General features: G+C 48.8%; 1 protein-coding gene across 1 annotated transcript in view; it reads right to left on the reverse strand.

Annotated features, from left to right (window-relative positions):
- MYLK (myosin light chain kinase) overlaps positions 1-21279 on the reverse strand; it is a 207736-nt gene extending 186457 nt beyond the window's left edge. The window contains exon 1 of the mRNA XM_012780459.3: positions 21141-21279. The gene's annotated coding sequence lies outside the window, so the exon portion shown is untranslated. The remainder of the gene's footprint in view (positions 1-21140) is intronic.
- Positions 21280-21509: the final 230 nt, after the last annotated feature.

The following is a 21509-nucleotide window of genomic DNA, read 5'->3' on the forward strand; positions in this document are numbered from 1 at the left end:
TGGTTGCTTTTGTTAAAGCTGTTGTTATTATTATTTTAAAATATGTCAAAAGCTCAGGGGATTAAAGGCAGCCTCGCTCAAGGAGGGGGCCACAGGAGGAAACAGGAGGCAGCACTGGAGGGTGCAAGGGCACAGAGAGGCAGCAACTCTAGTGTTCACTATGGCTTCACCCTGACCAGCTGTGTGACCTTAAGAAAGTCACTTCCCTTCTCTGATCTTCTTTCTCTAGATGGCCTGGAAGGTCTCTCTGGACCCTTCCTGCCCTAGTGCACCAGTGTCTCTAGGACTGCTGCCAGCTCCCCACAGGACACGTGGCAGGTAGGAAAGGTTCCTGCAGGGGGAACTAAGCCCAGAGCAGGGACAAGATGCCGTGGGCAACAGAAGACGAGCAAAGCCCTACCTACCAGAAGGGACTCCTGCCTGCTCCACCACACAGGGTTTCACAGACCGGGCAGGCAAATCAGGCAGGCACACGGTCCTTGGGGCACCCCTCGAGCAGCACAGGTCATGAAGGCTCTGACAACTGGACCAGTGCCAGGAATGGTCACCTGTGTGATCCCAGTGACCCAGCTCCCCAGCCTCTGGCCAGCTTCCAGGTCAGACCCTCTGATTCAATGAGGTCAGTCGAGAGAAGGGTTGGGGCTGGAAAAGCTGAGGGGAAACTCCAGGAAGAAAAGAAGAAGGAGGGAACCAACAGCAGCCACTGTTTGCACAGCACTTACTATGTGTAAGGCATCGGACTAAGCACTTAGGGTGACTTAAGCTCATTAATCCCTTAGCAGAGTGGCAAATATTAACAGCAAAATTAATGGGGCAGGATGTTAGGGAGTATTGTTGCTCATAAAGTAAACAGAAGATATTCCTTGTCTTTCAACCATTTCATTCTTCCTCTCCCTCCTGCTCCCCCAACTCTGCCAGCATTGGGGAATTGGAGTTACTCTGAAACAGGAATCTCATTGAGGGTGGTAGGGGGCATGTGGGTTTGGCAGCTGACAGCAGCAGGACATGCTGATGGTGTTTAGGGGCAGTGTGTTGAGGGGAGACCCAGCAAGGAGGAGGATGGAGTAAAGAGGAGGGTCACCTCTCTGTGCCAGGAGTCTGCCCTGCCCTGCCTCCTCTCAAACACTGGTTTTCAGCGAAGCCCAGGAAAGTGACTTTGGAAAAGAAGGCCCATGAAGGAAGAGTGCCGCAGACTGGCAAGTCCCCTTCCTTCTTTCTGGAATTGCCTGGAACACATGCTCCCTTCTGCTTTCTGCAGAGAGCTGGCTCTGTGGGGATATTCTGAAGGGACAAGCCCAGAGGACACCGTGCTAGGAGGGCCCTTAGGCCCTGAGTGCAAGTGAACTGTGACACAGCTCATCCAGGCCTGGCTGCTCCTCTCCATATAGGTTAGGGGAGCTGCCAGGCCCCATGGCCTGTTTCTCCTGGGAAAACATTAGCTCTGTGGCTCCACTAACACTTGGCTGACTGGAGCAGAGAGCAGGAGGAAGGCACATCTGTGGGCGTCCCCCTGTGAAGACAGCTGTGAAGACAGGTGCGGACAGGTCTCCTGGGGCTAGGAGCAGTTGCCGTCACCCATCTGGCTCTAGGGCATCCATGGTTGGCTCAAACTTCCCTCACCAGGAAACCTCGGGATACTTCTTTTCCCCAAATACTCCCCATGTGACACAGCAAAGGAAAGAGGCATGAGCCAACCCGGTTTACCACCTCCTCCAGGCTCTGGGATTTGAGAAGCCAGTTTGCAATTGTTTTCTAATTACACTCATCAATAATACAATCTGCCTCCTCTGGATGAAGCCTTAGGCCTGGCAAACAGTGTTAAGGATGTTTAGTTTCCCATCCATCCTTGCTTATCACTGAGAGAAGACTGCAGGTACACAGGAAGGGGAATGAGGAGAGAGCTGAGGCTGGGTGTCACCAACATGCCAGAGCAGGGAAGGTGCTAAATCCAGGTGTGTTTCCCATACGATTTTCAGGTTGGCTATGTCAGCTAGAGAGAGAGAGTGCACACACCAATCCCTGTTCCAGGGTCAAGTCCAGAACTGTATCATAAACATAACTGGGGCAACCACCAGTCCTAGGGCAGTAGTAAGAACCAATTAACAGCCTAAGAGTAAGCACAGTGGTGACTGCAGGGCCGTGGACTTCGGTGGAGCCATCGCATTACAGCCTTTGTCATCAGACATGCCTCAACTTGAACCCTTGCCTCTGCCACTTGGTGGCTGGGTGACCTTGGGTGCTGTACTTATACTCTCTAAAACTTAATTTCCCCATAGGTAAATCTGCAGGGTTGCATAATTAGAGGCAACTTCAAGTATCTAACACAAATTTGATACTCAAAATACCCAATACATTGTAATGGTAAAATGCAAAGTAATTTCTAATGATGCCTGGCACATAGTAAGCACTCAGCAATGGTAACTGCTTGGTAATAGTCAATTATGATGAAGAATCTGAAGTATCACCTTTCAATTAAATATTCTAGTTTATTTAAATATTGCTACAAACATTACCCTATCTATCACAAATAGATTAATTCATGCCCTTAGTTGACTAATTTTTATCAGTTACTTGAAATTGATTGGACAATATGCATTGTTCTCATCCTCCCAAATTCTGGTTCACTGTTTGCACCCTGAAATGTGGCTGGATCACAGAATGCCAGGGATAAAAGGGAACCTTAATCATCCAATCCACCCCCTTATTTTACAGGTGAGCAAACAAGGGCCCAGAGTGCACTAATGTGTCCTCAAAGACTGGGACAAGGATCTCTGACATTCGTAAGGCATAGAAACAGGCCATGCCCACCTATGCAGATGAGCCCTCCAGTATATAGAGAGAGGGGAGATGGCGGAAACATCTGGTAAAGGGATGGGTCAAGGGGAGTTTTAAGAAATACAGTCATTAAATTGATGGAGACTAGACTGTGGAGAACCCAGAGTACAGCAATGCATTTAGCTAACGTTACCAAAGAGTTTTGACATAATATAAACATCTAACTGCTGACCTAACAACTTATGAAATGCTTTCCTAATCAAGATCTTACTTCACCTTCACAACACACTGAGATATTTTATGAGCCCATTTTATTGATAGAAAATCTGGGCTCAAAGACCAAGTGACTTGCCTAAGGTCATATAGTTATAAAGCAGCATTAGAATCTAGTCCTTTTGAATTACAAATCCTGGATCAATTTGGTAAAATGCTCAGTAAGGATTTACCAAGATATTTTAAATCTTATTGTAATAAATACCATGCCCCAAAGGAAATTTCCAGTGTAACAAATGTATCGATATCCCCTTGGATCTTACTGTCATGATATCTGCACAGAACAAATTTAACTATGGCATCAATCCCTTGCCCAGGGAAAGCCCCTTTTATATTTGTCCTGAACAAATGTATGACTTCATTTCAATCATTCATGCCTGAGAGAGATCACGCATATTAACTAATCTCTGGCAAATTTGTGAAATGACACTACCATTAGCAGATAGCATCTCCCCATGCACAGTGCTGTTCTGAGATGACAGAGATTACTCCCATTCACAGGCCAGAAATCTCTGAGTCCTCCCCAAAAGCTTGCTGCCCTACTCCAGGCTTCCTGGACTCTCCTCCCACCAGCTAGGCACAAGCCCAGACCCTGGCCTCGGAGGCTGCATCAGAACCGCCAGGAGGACGCCTTGGCAGTGTGACAAGCCCTGTGTCTCCACATGCAGCTTACCCCCTGACCTTACCACCCTCCCAAGATATAAAGGCTCCTTCCCAGACAGCCTCCAGCTGTAAATGAGAAACAATGGCTTAATGTTTGCTGGAAATTACCTGGGGTGGTGGACGGTTGCCAACCCAACCCCACCAGATTTATCAGCCCCAGGGCTAAAAGTCAGGCCCAGACCTGACTCCTCCTCCAGCCTTCTCCACTCTTCACTCCAGAGGGCTGTGTCTTCTCTAGCCTTCTGCTGGTCCCACTTCCACTCAGCCCTGTCTAGTCCCACCAAGGCCAGGAGCACAGGGAGCCTGCTGCTCTGAGGTTCCTTCAGGACTCTTTGGTACTAACCTCAGGTCCTTTGTGGACAAGACTCACTCACTCTAGGAACCTGGGACATCAGAGCTGGAGGAAACCTTTGAAACTATCCAATCCATCTCCATCCCAGAGAGGTGCCGCTGTGTGCCTTCTGGAGATGGCCCACCCCATCCTGGAATGTCACCTTTACTCAGAGATTTGGGGGAAGCATTTTTATATTAAAACCAATACATTCATATCATGGTATAGAATGCCAACTATAAGAAGACTTTACAAATAAATATAGGATTTCAAAGAAATGCTAAGCTTTCTGTAAGCTGCTACAGGCTACACCCCAAACCCCAACCCCTAGAATACATGCTCTTTCTCAACTGTCCTTGGGGATGGCAAAGTTGGAAAAGCACTGACTCAATCCAACTCTCCAGTTTTATAGAAAGGAAACCTAATGCCCAGACAAGCGAAGTGACTAATGATCACATATCGGTTGTCACTGGTAAAATCAACCCATTTATTGAATGCTTGCTGGGGCTAGGTACTGTACTAAGGGTTTTACCTAAGTTCGCTTTAATTTTCAAAGTAACTCTGGAAGACAGGTACTGTATTACTTTCATTTTAAAGATAAAGGAAGGACCCAGACGTTGAGGAATGCAGTCAAGGTCTCAAAGCTGTTAAGTAACGGCTACCTATTATCATCTGGGTCTGAACCCAAGTCTCTGACTCCAAAGTTCAGACCCTTGGTAACAATGTCACATTGTAACATACGTCACAGGGAAGAGGTGGGAGTGGATCTGAGTCCAAGGTCCTGGTGTCTTGTCCTGGCTCTGCCACCAGATTACACACAGCCACAGAACTCAAAGAGACTTTGGCTCACTTTCCCCATTTAAAGACAAGAAAACCAAGGCCTTGTGCTTAAGGCCAGAGCTACCAAATTTCCAGGACAGGGTCTGCTAATGGGGGAGCCTGGGCAAGTGTCCTAACCTCTCTGGGGTCAGAGGGCCTCTAATGTCCCTCCTGGATGCACCAACATATAATCTTAGGTGCACATGCTGGCAGCCTCTCTGTGAACTTGAGCACTTGTGGGGCCACTCATTCTTATTGTTCTACAGACAGCGGCTCACACAAACTCTCCTAAACTTACCACTGTGAGAAGGACAGAGTGTGTGAGGGGAACTCATTTGACAATCCCAGTCACTCTGCTTCCGAGACCAGTTTGTCAATCTGCTAGTGATGAGCTAAGCCTTGTACAACAGGAAGCAGAATGAACACGCAGTAGCCAAAAGCCACAGCCACAAGCACACACAACCCTCTCAGCAAAGAAATTCCAGAAGTTCATTAATTCCTGTGGTTTGCATGTATAGGAATCTTCTTCCAGATCCTAACTTCCCAGGCCACTGCTTTTTGTCTAAAAGGCCTGTTCCACAGCTAGACAAAAGCATGCTGAGAAGATGGGACTCTCTCTTGACTACTTAGAACAGTTTACATGCCATGGTTCCCATATTGATCACCTGGGTCAATCAAGCCAGCTTTTTCAGGTCTGTGCTCTCAGCATAGCAGAAAGAACCAGGGCCTAAGCTCACAACACACAGTCTGTCCACGCACCTGTCACTGTGTGTTTACTGAGGCCTCTCGATGCCTACTATGACCACAAATAAGGTGCATCCTCCCGATAAGTGCCAAAAGTGCCTTAGGAAGAGCCAGGACACCCTTTACCTCCAGATCTCATGCTGCCCGGGTTTTCCCTTTGTTCCATAACCTCCCTCTCTCATACCAGGAATGCTCTACCTTCCCCTGTCCCTGCTCAAGCCAAGTGGACCCCTCTCTGGACCAAGAGTTCCTTCTACAGTCCCTGAGGGCCACAGGTGAATGGCAGCCTTGGGTCTGGAGCTGTATCTGCTGAGCCTGGGACTCGCTGGGCCCCCAAACTCAGGCTTGGGCTGGCCCAGTGCCTCACACTCAGCCCTCTCCACTTAATTTCCACCCTCAGTGGAACACAGAAATGAGATGTCGGTTGCTCTCAAGCACTGGTTGAATACTCATGCACCTGCTGTTCCAGTCTAGATTCTGGGATTAGGCAGGGACCAAGCCCAATGCCAACCTAGCCAGTTGGGAGGGGGAATCACAGCACTCTAGGGTGAGAGGCAGGAAGTCAGAGAGGTTAGAGGAGGTTGAGACTCAGGGAACAGCCTCGGCAGGGCAGCCCTCCTCACCTTGGCTCTCACGAGGCCCCTGGGCCTCAGGAACCTCAGCCTACTGGAGAAGAGGCAGACTTGAGAACAGAGCACAGGGGCTCCTGGCCACCTGCCAGCTCCTCCCCAGCCCCTCACTGCCCCCCACTCCCCTGAGCACACCTGCAGGCTCTCCTCTCAGCACAGCTCTTTAAAGCTGAGCCACCCAGAGTCCACACAACCTTGACCTGATGCTCCAAGCCTGGCGCTGGCTCTCCCTGGAGCTGGGGGTGCTACTTGTATCTCTTCTAGGAAGAAAGTCCCCGCAACAGGTGCCCAGGACACTGCTCACCTTCCCTGTCACCCTCCTTGGGTTACCAGCTGTGATGCCTGTGGCAGGGCTGGCTGGGCAAATGGTCAGACCCTCAACTAACTGCCCTGACGTGACCTCACACTGGTCTGCAGTTTGAGGTCCTTCTGCACCATGCCCTGCCTGCCTCCCTCCCAAAGGACACCGTCTAGTTCCAGGGTCTCAGCACAGCAGTCAGTGATGTTGCTGAGAAAGAACATCCAGGTCTTACCACCTGCACCAGTGGGTGATGACAGAGAGGGACATGCTTTTCTACTTTAACACTTCTCACCCATCAAGTCTACCTCTTTCTCCTCAGGCTTCACTGAAAATACTTCTGAGGCTAACAGGAGTTTGTCCTCTGCTCCCACACCCAAACCCCTTCCAGAGTGGGGCTGTCTAGAAAGAAAATGGTGGCCCCTGGGAACCTGGAAAAGAAGGCACGGAGAGAACCAACTGAGAGCACCGCACACAGCAGGAGCGCAGCAAGGAACCTCTACTCAGAAGCGTCAGCCCAGCTGAGTCTGTGGGGAACAGAGAATGCCTGTCCCCTCCCAACCCCCTCTGAAACAGAGAGCTGCCTGCACATGGGGTGGGGAGAAAGCCCTTCCCCACAGGAGACTCCCTCGCCTCGAGAGGGCGAACAGGCTGAGGCAAGGCCAACAACGGGCCAAGGACCAGCTGGGCTCACCCCCAGCCCACGGAGCACAGACCTTGAGGACACAAGGCTCAACTTCAAGAAACTTGGAATCCTAATGGGGAAACCAGATTAACAAACTGGGGCCAGGAAAGCGGGATGAAAAATTAAAAGCTAGTGGGGCCCTGACTCTTCTCGCCTTTCTACTCCTGATTCTGAAATTCTGCACCTTACTGGGACACTCCCAGAAGCAGCAGCTCATTTTCTTGGCATTCAGCTCAGAGAGCGGTGAGTCCCCAGCACTTACTGGGTGTTAGATGCTCTCTCTCCTCTACAATAGCAAGATTGGTTTAGGAGCCTGGAGACAAGTATGTTGTTTACCATTCCTGCAAAGCTTTGAAACGGCAATCGTAGATGTCAGAACATGTTCTTTCAGGCAGTTTAGGTGAGCTTCTACCCGGTGGACACAGAGGCCAACCAGCTGTCCCCCTCCAGGTGTGACTGACTAGGCCAACAGGCAGTGCTCGGTATGCTTATCTGTACTGTTTTCCTATAAAAACGTATCAATTAAATTAACAATACACTTTTCATTACTAACCTCCATTTCTAACAGTTACATAAGAGCATGCTATCACCTGGAGCTTTTATAATGAATGCTTAATATAAACAATCCATTTGTAATCTCACTCTGGTTTTGTCATTACGCGATACAGGACTTTTCCTTAGAGAAGGCAGTGCCCTGGGACTTCCCAGGGTCCAAGGTCTGATGGGAGGAGAGTCAGGACACCCACATTGAAGAACCCTTACCCTCAACTCTGTTCCCCCTCACACCTATTAGTTGGGGCTGGGTTCAATGTCCTTACTTAACAGCCTCCTCCCTCTCTGTTTCTGGGCCCAGGAGAAAAACTGACTTCCCTATTGACAGTATTTGTCACCTGTGACATGGCTAAAACCAAATGGGGGGAAGGTCGGAAACATCTTGCTCACACGAGTTTCAGTTTAAGCCTTCACAGTACTACAGTCTCTCCAATTAAAAGGTCAGACTTCCCCCACCCAACCGCTCTAGGAAGTTACAGTTTGACATTAGCACATTGCTTGGGTGTCCTCTCCACTGGTCTCCGCAGGTTCCTGTCAATGCCATACACAGCCAGGCCTCCAAAGCAGCGTGCTCTCTCGTGAGTGAGGCAATGATTTTCCTTTATCTCTTAACTAGACATTTAAAATGATGTCCAGGTGCCAGAATGTAATTTCTTGCTTAAGTCCAAGAAAAGCCCAAGAGACTATGCCCCAACACTTGTTACCTGTGCCCCTCAACCAAACAACAGAACCAAACATCTACAAAATATCTAGATACCTCTTTGCTCTGGCAATCTGTTCCCGCCCCCAGGCAGGTGCATCTGTCCTGCTTCTCTGTTGACTGGGAGCCCCTCTGAGCTGAGGCTGACTGGGAGGAGAAGCTGCCTGAAGAAGGGATTTACCTCCTCTCTCCCAGTGCTCCCAAGATGTCCAGGCAGGCACCAGGGGCACGCAGGGTCAGAGCAATCCTCCTGTGGGCACAGGGGAGGGGCCTCCTCCACAATCCCACCCCATTTTTCTTGCAAGCTGAAATCAGGCCTCACTCCCAGGCTGGATCACTGATGATCAATTTGGCCCTGTGCCCAATAACAGGGTTCCCCCAAATCCTGCCTTGACAGAGCTGATAGAGCAGAGGGCAGACACCAAGAAGCAAACACAGCCCACCCAGGCCAAGCCCCTATCTAATTAAAGTTACCACCTTCCCCCATTTGGCATGACTTCTGTACTAACTGCACCAGGGCTGTTCCATGGAAAGTCAGTAACTTCTTCAGGTAAAAATGCTACAAAGTCCCAAATAGGGGAAGGCTCAGCTGGCAAATTATTTACTCTTACTGCTTCCACTCATTGAGATGTTAATAGTCATGCACTAGGCTTGTGGGATGGGGGAGGAAGGATGCAAGAGGAAAGGGAGTCCTGGGTCAAACTTAAGTATGAATTCTAGCCACATGCTGGGTGGGGCAGCCTGGGAATAACCACCTTGATCATCCTACACTAATCTGGAAGCAGAGCCATATTTATCTACAACACCTGGGCCCACATCATGGAATCTCAACTCACTATCTCTTAAGCGCTAGAGGCAACCAGCAGAGCAATTATCATCAACCTGGAATGTCCTCCGCCCTTCTTTTCAATCATTAGGGTGACCACATGTTATCCAAATAAGGACCCTTGAGAATGGAAAGCAACACTATTAATACTTACGCTGGAGCTGCCCAGGGGAAGCGGGATGTATGTATGGCCACCCTAATCACTCCCATGGTCTCCCTGAGTCTAGACATAGATGTGACTTCAAAGGTGTCCTCCCTGGTCACTGTCACCCTATTCTGGCCATGCTCATGCTTCATGTGCCCTCAGTCCAGGGAATTGTTTGTTTCTTCACACTCCGGGTTAAATTTGGACATGCTCTTACGTCTGTCTTTACTCCTCTCTACACAGTCAGTGTCTGGGTTGCTGCATCTCTGCATGAACTTTGAGCAGTAAACAATATTGCCCGAAAGTCTGGTTGTAAGTAGGATTACAAATGACTTTTTTGCTCAACATAAATACTATCATTTTCTATAAATATTTTCACAGTATTTTTCTATATATGTACTTTTTTTTTTTTTTTTTTTGAGACAGAGTCTTACTCTGTTGCCCGGGCTAGAGTGCCATGGTGTCAGCCTAGCTCACAGCAACCTCAAACTCCTGGGCTTAAGCAATCCTCCTGCCTCAGCCTCCGGAGTAGCTGGGACTACAGGCATGCGCCACTATGCCCAGCTAATTTTTTTTCTATATATTTTTAGTTGGCCAATTAATTTCTTTCTATTTTTAGTAGAGACGGGGTCTCACCCTTGCTCAGGTTGGTTTTGAACTCCTAACCTTGAGCAATGCTCCCGCCTTGGCCTCCCAGAGTGCTAGGATTACAGGCGTGAGCCACCGCGCCTGGCCATATACATTTACTTCTTAAAATAAAAATATATATACAGATTAGAATTGCCTTCATTTTTTTTGTGAGGCAGAGTCTCACTTTGTTTCCTGGGCTAGAGTGCTGTGGCATCAGCCTAGCTCACAGCAACCTCAAACTCCTGGGCTCAACCAATCCTTCTGTCTCAGCCTCCCAAGTAGCTGGGACTATAGGTGGACACCACCATGCCCAGCTAATTATTTTTTTTTTCTATTTTTAGTTGCTCAGCTAAATTTTTTCTGTTTTTAGTGGAGACAGGGTCTTGCTTTTGCTCAGGCTAGTCTCAAACTCCTGACCTGAAGTGATCCTCCGGCTTAGCCTCCCAGAGTGCTAGGATTACAGACGTGAGCCACTATGCCCAGTATGCCCATGCTTTTATTCAAGCTATACTTTTTTCAGATACAGAACACTCTTCATAAATTTTATTTTCAATGACTGTATAGTATTCCGTCAAGTGTATAAACCCTAATTTACTTAATCATGCCTCTGTTACTTACCATACAACCCTGCAAGTCACAGTTTCATGGGTACAACTTTTCCTTTGTTCTAGGTTATATTTCCCCAAGATATATTTCAAGAACTTCAATTACTGAGTCAAAGTGCACGGGATTTGTGTGGCTCTTGAGTCTGGGTCCTCTTGATCCCTGTCAACCTAACCAGTGCTGACTCGCGGCTGCCCAATACTATACTCCCGTCCTCAGCCCCAGTTTGGGTTTGATCTCCTTGATGTGGTGCCAGAACTCAGGCAAGCACTAGGTCCAGGGATTCCCGCATGGTCTGAAGGGCTATGCACTGAGATACCTGACCAAGTTAGGCAAGGCTTGGGAAGTGAGGCAGGGACTGAGTAGACAGGAAAGGATCCAAACTCCGGGGAGTCATGAAGTTCAAAACAACTGTGGTTATCAAGCAAAGCATCAAGGCTTCTGCCCCCTCCTGTATGATCCTGCCAGTCGGGGCAGCTCTGGAATGCCTTCCGCAGTCTTTTCCACCCCGCGGAATCCTGCTCCAACCTCAAGGTCCACATCTTCTCTAAGCCTCCCGGGCAGGATCTATGAGTTGCCAAAGCCCCACCCATGACATCGATGGTCCACAATCACCATCCATGACAAGGTGCCACCAATCCATGGTAAGTAAGAAAAATGAGGACAGTGTGCAAAGTCTTCAGGCGGCTCAATTTAACAGGCTGTCCCTTTATGTTCTTCGTACTTTAAAGGAATTAATGTGCTCATTCAATGTGTTCTTTCCTTTATTTGTAAAAATGTCAACAGATTTGTTTAATTATAAGTTTGTTCATTCATCATGTATCTTTGGGGAGCTTACTACCTTCCAGGTGCTATTCTAATCCCTGGAGACACGGCAGGGACAAAGCCGCCCCTGCTCAGCCCAGTTCAGGTCCTGACGGTCAAGGCTTTGCCTCTCCAGCTGCAGTGCCTGTGGGCAGGACTCAGGTTTATACATCCGTGGATCTGCACACAGTGAGTTCCTAGGACACGTTTGCTGAGGACAGGGTTTTATAAAGACACACTTACCGGGAGGAGAGTGGGAGCACGCGTGTGCACAGCAGTATGCACGTATGGCACACAACCCACAAGCACGCCGTATGTATGTATGGCACATACATGCATGTATAGCAGCACGGAGTGGGGGTGAAGTCAGCCAGCTCCAGCACCCATTGCCTAGCGTCCAAGCCGGTTCTGCTGCAGGACCTTCAGCAAATGCCTGAGTCTCCCTTAACCTGTGTCCTCACTTGTAAGCTGGGGAGGATGGCAGCAGCACTTGCCTCAGAGACGATGAGGACTGATGTCCTTGGCACAATGCTGGGCATACTGGAAGCCCTCCCTCAATGTGGCCTAGCTGTGGCAGGGACAACAGCATCAGTTGGGTGCTAAATAAACCAGCTATTAGGTGACCGGTCAACGTTAAACCAGGAGAAAAGGTCCACAATACAGAGAACCAAACTGAAATCGAAGAGGCATTTGACTGGCTGACTGGCCAGAACATTTAAGGATACAACAGGGAAATTTTCATTTGTACATAAAAGGGAAAATAAACTAGACAAACTTTCTTTTCCTTCTCCACAGGTACAAATAATGGAAATATGGCAAAATGCTTCTGCTAAGTCCAAGTTTTTCTAATGATGGGCACATGCCAGAACTCTGCCACAAATGGCCAAGCTGGGGGTGGGGAGTGGAATTGGGGAATAAACACACGCAGTTCAGGGACTTTCCTGAAGTATGGACATCTCACAGACAGATAGTGTCTGGTGCCATAGAGAGCTCTGGAATTTCAGAAGTCTGCGGGAGGTGGAGTGGGGTGAAAGAACACTGGCCGCAACCAGCAGAAGGACAAAGGCCCAAGTCTGCACTGAGTTTTTAATGGAATGCTGCACAGATTTAATATCAGTGGGGCAGATAAAATAATGTCAGCAGACTGGATAATTAAAGCTTTATGGCTGACTTCTTCACGCTCTCACTTTCTGGAGGGATGTTGAGATAGCAGAGGGATGGGTCCAATAAACCAAGAATTCCTCACAGTTATAAAGATATTTTTAGTTCCTCCTGACATCTAGGATAGCAGAGACATTATTTCAGGATCAGATCCTGACTGTGCCCTTTACACTGCACTAAGCATCACGCTCTAAAACCCTTTGATGAAGATGTGATTCTTTAAAAGATGTGCACAGGCTAATTAAGACCACATCTTGGGAGTCTTGGCTGCCAACAGAGGCCATTTCTGGCTGAGTGGAACAGCTGCCATCACCCCTACTCCCCACCATCTCCCCAGATTCCTTTCCCTACCTGCCAGGGCTCCCCCAACCTCTATCCAGACCAGATCTGCTCAGCATAGGACTGCAGCTGCCCAAGACCACAGAGTCACCATGGAGCACAGCCAGGTCATTACAGAGCAACTCTGGACCTAACCACCTGTTCCCACTTGCTTTTTAAAACTTGGGCTACTTGACAAGGAAAGAGTGAATCACAGAACCACAAATACAGCTAGGAGACCATGGAGATCTGCTAATTCAACCTCCCACCCAGTAGAGGAATCCTGTCCTGTTCCAAACTGGGCAACAGTGGGCCTGGTGTCTGCATGGAAAGTTGCCAGGTATGGCAATGCCATGAGGCTGGTGAGTACGGACTGGTGGGGGTAGGGGGAACCAAAGCCAGCAGCGTTCGAGGTGGGACTCAGTCCAGGTCCTGGTGTGTCCCCTCTGAGACAGAGCAGCCTGGGAGTGCCAGGAGCTGTGGCACGAAGGACGCAGCTGAGACTAACTCCTTCAGACCCTCCTTATACGTGTGAGAGCGCTCTCGGTGCAGGTCCCCCAGCCCCAAGGCCTGGGAGGGGACAGGACAAGATGGCAGGGGAAGGAATTCAGGTCAGATAGCAGAGTCAGCTCTCTTAGGAAAGATCTGGAGAACCTCTTTAGGACCATCCTGCTCCACTGCCCAGCTTCTGCAGAGAGCAGAAACAGAGGAACGCACTGGGGGACCTTGAGAGCCAGGCATCCCTGAAAGGAAATCACCCAGAAAATCCTGAGAGAGGAAGTCCCCCCTCACAAGTAGCCCATTCCCACGCAACGTCGGGGCTTTGTTTTACTCAGGAAATCATTTTGCTGAGCCATGATGTGCCTCCCCCACCTGGACCCGCTGCTGCCTCCCGCAGTCACAGAGTGACACTGCTCTTCCACAAGACATGCAACACATATCCGAAGACAGGCATTGTCTATCCTTTATCCTTCTGCAGAATAAACACGTCAGGCCTTCACCTATTCCTGCTTGGCATGGTTTCCAAACCCTTCCACATCCTCTGGGCACATCATACTAGTTTGATCATGACCTCCTGCTTTGACCCTGAGGACTGAAGAAAGACCACGACAGTATAATGGTTACATGCTCAGGTTTGAATCTCATGTCCATCACTCACCGTGCCTCAGTTTCCTCAACAGCACCTGATAATCTTAATTGTGAGGGTAAATTGGTTCACAGAGAACTCTTAGGATTGTGCTTGGCACCTGATAAGCATCTAATTAAAGTTTAGCTACTTCTTAGCACCACACTTAGCCAATAAAAAGTACATAATAACATGCACAAATCCTCATGGATGTTCCTGCTCCATTCCTCACCAGCTTCCTTACTGGTGAAACAACAATAGGCCACTGCTGATCAAGAATGCTTTGGAGCTTTGATGTGGCAAGGAAGGAGCAGTCTCCTGGTCAGCACTTGGAGCACAACAAGGGTGCAGTAAACATTAGCTTCCCCTTCCTTTCAAGGGATGCAACAGTCGGCAGAGCATTCTCCACGGGTCTTTCACAGTTCTACACAGCTTGCAAGGAGAGGCAGGGTCTGCCTTTGTTCCAGACTATCTTTTTAAGAATATTTTCATAGTAAACAGCTTTGGAAGGATGAGATAGTGTCTCCTTCTCGATGGAGCACAGTGCACGTCCATTATAAAACACTCAAGTTCCCTAAGCTCAAGATCTCTCTCTTCTGTGTGTGCCAGTGTCACCTGGCCCTCTTTGCATCATACTATGGCATTGGAGCTCAAAGAACCAGTGCAGGAAAATGTTGACACTCTGGTAACTGTTACTGTTGTGAATCATGAAGTCCTGTACCTCTGACCCTCAAGTCTCACCTTCTGCCAGCATCTATGGAACTGTGAAAAGTTCACTCCTTAGCTTGAAAGTAGGTGAGATCTCAGACCTGTCACAGGTATTAACAATACCCTATAGAAAAGACAGCAGCAAAGTAAACCCTCTGTTTTTATCTTAAAATGTTATCAACCCCATCACATCCTGTCCATATTTAGCTGATTTTTTAAACATTTTAAGTAAAGGGTTTTCCTAATTTCCTTATTTGTTCGTGACTTTCATCTTGATGACTTTAATCCAAAATTCCATTCGAGATCCTGCTAAAGATTGTTTTTGGGGAGAAGAGTTCGTTTGCATTTGAAGGTCCCTTTTTTAAAGTTCGCTTGTCTGAGATGCCCAGACCACTGTTTCTCCCCCTGTTCTACTCATCCCTCCCACCAGACCAGGTTGGCTCTCCTTCCAAAACTACATTCTCAGTCACAGTGTCAGACACCAGGGCTGTGTGGCACAAGACTCATGGCAAGCGTATGCTTTCATTAGCTACATGGGCAAGAGAACTGCAAGCTCTCCCGTCATCCTAGGGAGCCCTGCTCTTTCCTCATCCCTCACCGAGAGCACAAGGTGGATCGCTCATGCTGACAACTCCCAGCCCCTAAAGGTGGGGATGCGTGACCTGAAGGGTATGACATGGCTGAAGGCCAGCAGGACACCAGCTGGGGTAGTGAGGCAGAGGAGGTAAAACAGCCACACCCTTCTGGGAAATCTGACCTAGAACCACTGAAACGCTGGAACCCACATCAAGCCAGACACCTCAGGCACTAGGAAAAGGAGGGAACACGATTAGGGGTAATGTTACAAAATGTCCAGTACAATTTCTGCTCACCTCAGGCCACCGAGTGGGAGGCTGGCAGATGCAGAAGAGGTCAGTGGCTCCACATCTTCCTCAGGCGCCATGACTTAATGGGGCAGTGTCCTCACCCTTGCCTCCTGCCACCACTACTGCCACTCATTTTTAGGTCAAGGATTTATGTGCATGATAAAGTCCAGCTTGTAGACACCCCTGACTATGTAGCTAAGCCACCAGTGATGTGCACAGTTTTCTCCCGTGGGTACTTTCTTGCATTCTGTAATTATCTTCCCTCCCACTATAAAATTTGGTATATCTATGTCTCAGCATCTGGTATTAAATTATAACTTATGGTTCTTTTAAAAAACAAATAAGCCAATAAAGCTCTTGAACTACAATGGTTTGATATTATTCATCTTTGTAATATTTGGGGTTTTATTTTTAGATTTTTACTGTCTAAAGATTTCTTACAATATTTTTAAGCATGGTGGGGTATCCTAAGACCTCAACATCTGGTCATAAGTTACTTTCAGAACTGTAGCATAGTTTTCTTTCTTTTGAAAAATAATTAATCTGTGATGGTTTTAATGGATAGCAAATAAATAAAAACAGCTTTTATCTTAACATAGTTTTAACAGTAAAATCGGATTTTATCAGGCCCCATAATCAGTGACTGTCTGGAAAAGTTTAGTAATTAGGTTTCAAGGATAACTGCAGGAGACGGAAGCTTGCTCTGTGAGTTTATTGTCAGCTTAAACTCTGCAGGGCCTGGGGTCTGCCCTCATCCCACACCCAGGGGCTCCTTTGTGTTGCGGGGGACTCTCTACTGCTGTCCTGCCACCCCTGAGATGTCCTTCCCTCTCACCAAGGCTCTCACAGGTGCCCCAACCAGAAACTGTTACTATGCTTTCCTATAATACTGTGGGTCCTCTGGTTTCACTATGTCCATGTAAGAGACAGGACAGGATTCAAATCTTATCCCAATGTCCTCATGGCCAGAAGACCCAGCTCTCTCCCTACATAGATTAACTCCCTGTTGCCTACCCCTGCAGGGTTTGCTATGGTATGAATGTGTCCCCCAGTGTTCTAGTGTTAAAACAATCCCCAATGCTATAGTGTTGAGAGGTAGAACCTTTAAGAGATGATAGGTCAGGTCAGGAGGGCTCTGTCCTCATCAATAGATTAATGTTGTTATCACTGGAGCGGGTTCAGTATTGTGGAAATGGGTTTGTTATAAGAGCAAGTGCAAGTGCAGCCCCCTCTTGCTCTCTTGCACTCTCTTTCCCTCCCACCCTCCACCATGGGAAGGCCCTCTCCAGATGCCGGCCCCTTGATCTTGGACTTCCCAGCCTCCAGAACTGTAAGAAATAAATCTCTGTGCTTCATCAGTTACCCAGTCTGTGATATTCTTTTGTAGCAGCACAAAACAGACTAAAACAGGGGTCTTTGAGGCTGTTCTACCATAGAAACTGCCCCTAGTCAGAAATGGCCAGACTCTCAGGCCTGGGCACTTCTCATGGAAACAGACCAGTGGAACCCGGTCAAAGGGAAGAAGCCTCGGCTGCCCCAAAGCCTGGCCTGTAGAATTCCTCCCCAGACACAGGTCTGGTCGGATTCTCTGCTCTCTGTAAGGACTTAAATTGGTCATCTGAGTAAGATGCCTCCAAGGGAAGCCTCTTCTGCCACAGCCAGGCTCACATACACCTTGCAGAGAAGGAGGACAGAGCAGCCCACTGCTGCACCAATCACTGGACATTCAGAGAGCTCACTGTGGCCCTCCAGGGCCCCCACTTCCTCAGGTTGGAGTCCTGTGGCCACAGTTAAGTTTCTTACCTCAGGAATCTCACATGTTTGTGCTTCTGTCCTGTTCCTTCTGTCCATCTTCTCCTCTGCCACCCAACCTCTCCTCAGAGTTGGGTCATCAGCAGCCTCTTCTGCTCAGGCTGGGACTAATCGGCCTCTCTGTCAGCACTCCCCCAACAGCCCCCCGCCTACCCCCCCCCCGGACAACTCCAAAAGCTGTCCTACAAGGAAGTGTCACCTCAGGCCCCAACTTCACACAGCAAAGTTTTTCGAGTGAGGCAGTTAAGTCATAGTTTTGAGTGGCCACAAGTACAAGCAGAAGCAGAGTGAAGAAATCACCCCTGGCTTCAACAAGTTTCCAGTTTAATGGGGTAAGACAAGCCCACAAGCACATACAAAACAAGGAAAGCACCAAGAGGGCATTGTCACTCGCCTGACAATGTGTTTACCACCTCTCAGCTGCACTGGCACGGCTCATCACCCCTTCTTCTTGACAGACTTTCTTCCCTTGCTTTTTGGGATGCTGCACTCTCCGTTTTTTCCTCCCACTTCCTCTTCCTGGCCTCTAAGTGACTGGCATGCTCACTCCCAAGGTGATCAAATCCAGTCCCGTAGTTTCAAACACCACCTAGAGTCTGGTGACTCCCAAGCACATGTCCCATCCCACCCTCGCCACTGACCCCTAGAAGTTTACGTCCCATGTGGACTCCACATCTCCAGCGTTATCCACCAAGACATGCAGGGTCTCTCCGCGTCTCCAGTCAAACCTGTTCCTCCCGCAGCAGTTCCCATCCACCCAGGTGCTCAGGTGGAGCTATCATCCCTCGTGCTTAGCTCACCCCACCTGCAACTGCCACCAGCTCCAACTCCAGTCTCCTCACTCCTCACCACCTTCACTGCCACAGCCATCCAGGCCAGCAGTGTCAAGCTTTCAGGCCACTGTGGCGGCCTCCTACCCACCCTGGGTCCACTCTCGCCTCTCTACAGTCAGTTTCCACGTGGATCTCGACATTCCCCGCTCAGCCCCCTCCAGTGGCTGCTGGTTACAAGCAGAATAAAACCCAAACTCCGTCTCATGGCCTGCAAGGCCCTAGGTCACCAAACCCTGGCTTATTGCTCCAAACTCACCTCCTATTAAGCTCTGCCCCACCACTCCATTCTTGTGCTCAGAGGCCTGCTTTGCTGTTCTTCCAACCACGCCAAGCTCACTACTGCCTCAGGGTCTTAGCAACTGCCAGTTTCTTTGCCTTAAATCATGTTCTTTCCCTAGATCATCTCAAGACTTACTCCTTCACTCTACTCTGTTCCCTGCTCACATATCACCTCCACAGAGAGGCCTTTCTTCACTGCTTGACTATCTTATGAAAAATAACCCTCCACCCAATTTCTCTATCTCCTTAAGCTCTGGACTGTACTTTGAAATCACTGCTGGAGGTTACTATCTTCCTGTCCCACTAGGATGACAATTACACGGGAGCAGGGATTTTGCCTTGCTTATCACTCAAGTAGTACTTGTTGAACGAATGAACGTCATGTGTGGTAGAATGTCACGTCACGTCAACCACAGTGACATGGCTCACATTCTTTTCTGGGGAAGGAGTCTGAATTTCTAATTAGAACAATAATAGATGGTTACAATATCGACCAAGGCCCTAACCCCCACCTTTTAAAGATATACCATCAAACCCCATATTTAACTACAAGTTAGATATCTAGCAACATAAAGCTCTCTACAATACATGTGCTTTCATTAAAAAGAGAATAATGAAGCATATGCAAATACAATTTGATATGCTATGGTATCACAATTCATTGATTAAAGTAATTATGCTATATTAAAAGTAGAATGAACATCTTCATTAAGGTCACGGAATTCAGATAAGAGATTTTCCACTGGGCATCTCTGAAAATATGTAGGGAGGAAGCTCAAGATTACTTGCTTTTTTGAGACATCTATCAAGAAACGTTCATGTCTTGCTAAAGACTCCTGCGTCACCCGTGAGTGGGCCCGAGGGACTCAAGAGAAAGGCGTGCGTTCTAGGCCCCCTGCCCTAGCCAGTGCATCTCTCGGGCTTTGCTCATGTGGCCCCGTCTGCTCCTCAATGCAGGGAAAGGAGTACTGGGTCCCTGCGATCCCATTTGCCACTGGGTTTCACCACTGAAGTTTCACCTCATTTACTTCTTTTCCTTGTTGCAAATTTCCCTGTCACAAGCATAAAGTTGGTGACTAAACAGAGAGGCTCCCAGCATAGCCTGCTCATCAGCCCCAGAGGTGCTGCCTCCATCCTGATTTTAGGCCAGGCAAACGTGCCTGTGAAATAAAGGGGCTTGCAATAATTTTTCCAGCATTTGCTCTTCTACCTCTGCTGCTTCAGTGTCGAAAAGCCCTCAGGGTTCCTTTAAAGGGCGCCTTGCTCAAACAGTGTTCGTGTTGGTCCAGCCTCCCCCCAATCCTAAGATAAAGCCCCATCTCAGCCATACATGCTGCATCTCCTTCAGGCAGCGGCAGGGCACTGCTTTCCCTTTATCAGCCACAGTAGGTCCAACCTCATAGTCACTTTTTAAAAATTCCTTTAATGTTATGAGATTTATTTCCTTAACAAAAGAGCAAAACCTACATACTTAGCTTGGTCTTTCAAAGTAGTCTCAGAAGCTGTTGTCTCAAGTCAGTGATGGGGCCATAGTTCAAAGCAGGTTTAGAACCATGGGGGAAATAATCAGTATAGCTTTTTAAAATCCCAAGCTACACTTCCTTTTACTAATTCCTGCCGCCCCCTCCCCACTCGACCCCTGCCCTTCTCACTGCCTTTGCTTCACTGGATTTGGTCTGGCCCTGCAGCCTCCTTTGCAGCGAGAGTGAGCACAGCCCCCTCCAGGCTGACGCTGGCTGGGGACCCCTGAAGTACTGTCATGGTGACACCCTAAGGAGAGGGTCAAGGGTGGCAGATGGAAACTACTTTCCTCACTTGCTAAAGCTGTGGAAAGCAATGGAAACACCACCACCCCCACTCCAATTACACATATGAAATCCCAAAAGATGGCACACATTTTTGAAATATAACCGAGAATATTTACCATTGTAGAGCTGCCCAAAGAAGGCACCCTCTCTGTTAAACAGCCTCCCTCTACGTCCGTTGTCACACGGGACTTCTCACTGACCAGACTTCAGATGACTGCGCCTGTGCAGCAGCATCCGGGGAGCTCTTGGTCAGGACCTGGAACCGCTCAGTCCCACGGAGCCAGCGATGGTCATCGGCCCAGGGGACAGAGAATTCTACCTGTGCTCCAACCCCCGTGACACCTGCTTACTAAGGAACCACGGAGCCAAAGGAGAGATCAAAACCAAACGCAGCTAATCAGAGCAGCTTCCTGGAGGACATCTTCAGCCAGTTAGGAAGGATGACGCACCACAGTTCACAGGGTGAACAGTTTCCAGCAGGGGCCAGGACACCCAGCAGGCCCTTAATCCTGTTTCTTGGCTGGCTCCACTGACGGTTCCCACCGCGTTTGCCAGCTCTAGAATTCTGACTGGCTAAGCCAAGATCAACAGATAACGCTAATGCATGCTGCCTTCGCTCCACCTGCCTGGGCAGCTGGCCGGGTGTCATCTCACCTGGGGGCACCACTCTCTCCTGGATCCCCAGGAAGACGCACCGTTCCCCTCTCTGAGGAGGAACGGTCAACAGGATAATCTACACTCTACCCACTCACCGCCGTCTTCGCTGCTGTTTGTTGTGGCAACTGGGCCAGGAGGACAGGAAATACGTCCTGGAGATCTGCTTCCCTGTGGGCTGGGGAGTTCTCAGCTGGGACACTCCGAAGTTGTGCTGAACTGCAGCAGAGGCAGCCAGTTCGGGAGCCACCTGGGTGGGAGAGGAAGGGAAAGGCAAATCAGAGACAGACACGCAAGAGGGATGTGGGTGCAGCTGGGAGGGGCACGCACTCCCACGACAGGCTGCATGGAAACAGAGGAACTTCCCAAAGGCGACAATAGGTGTTTTATTACCGTGTGGGGGATTGCAGGTTTAGAGTTCAGGAACAATGGTCGAGGAGAACCAGAACTAGGTGCTCTTGCAGTGG

This window comes from Microcebus murinus, chromosome 1 (assembly GCF_040939455.1).
Source record: "Microcebus murinus isolate Inina chromosome 1, M.murinus_Inina_mat1.0, whole genome shotgun sequence".
Lineage (NCBI taxonomy): Eukaryota > Metazoa > Chordata > Mammalia > Primates > Cheirogaleidae > Microcebus > Microcebus murinus.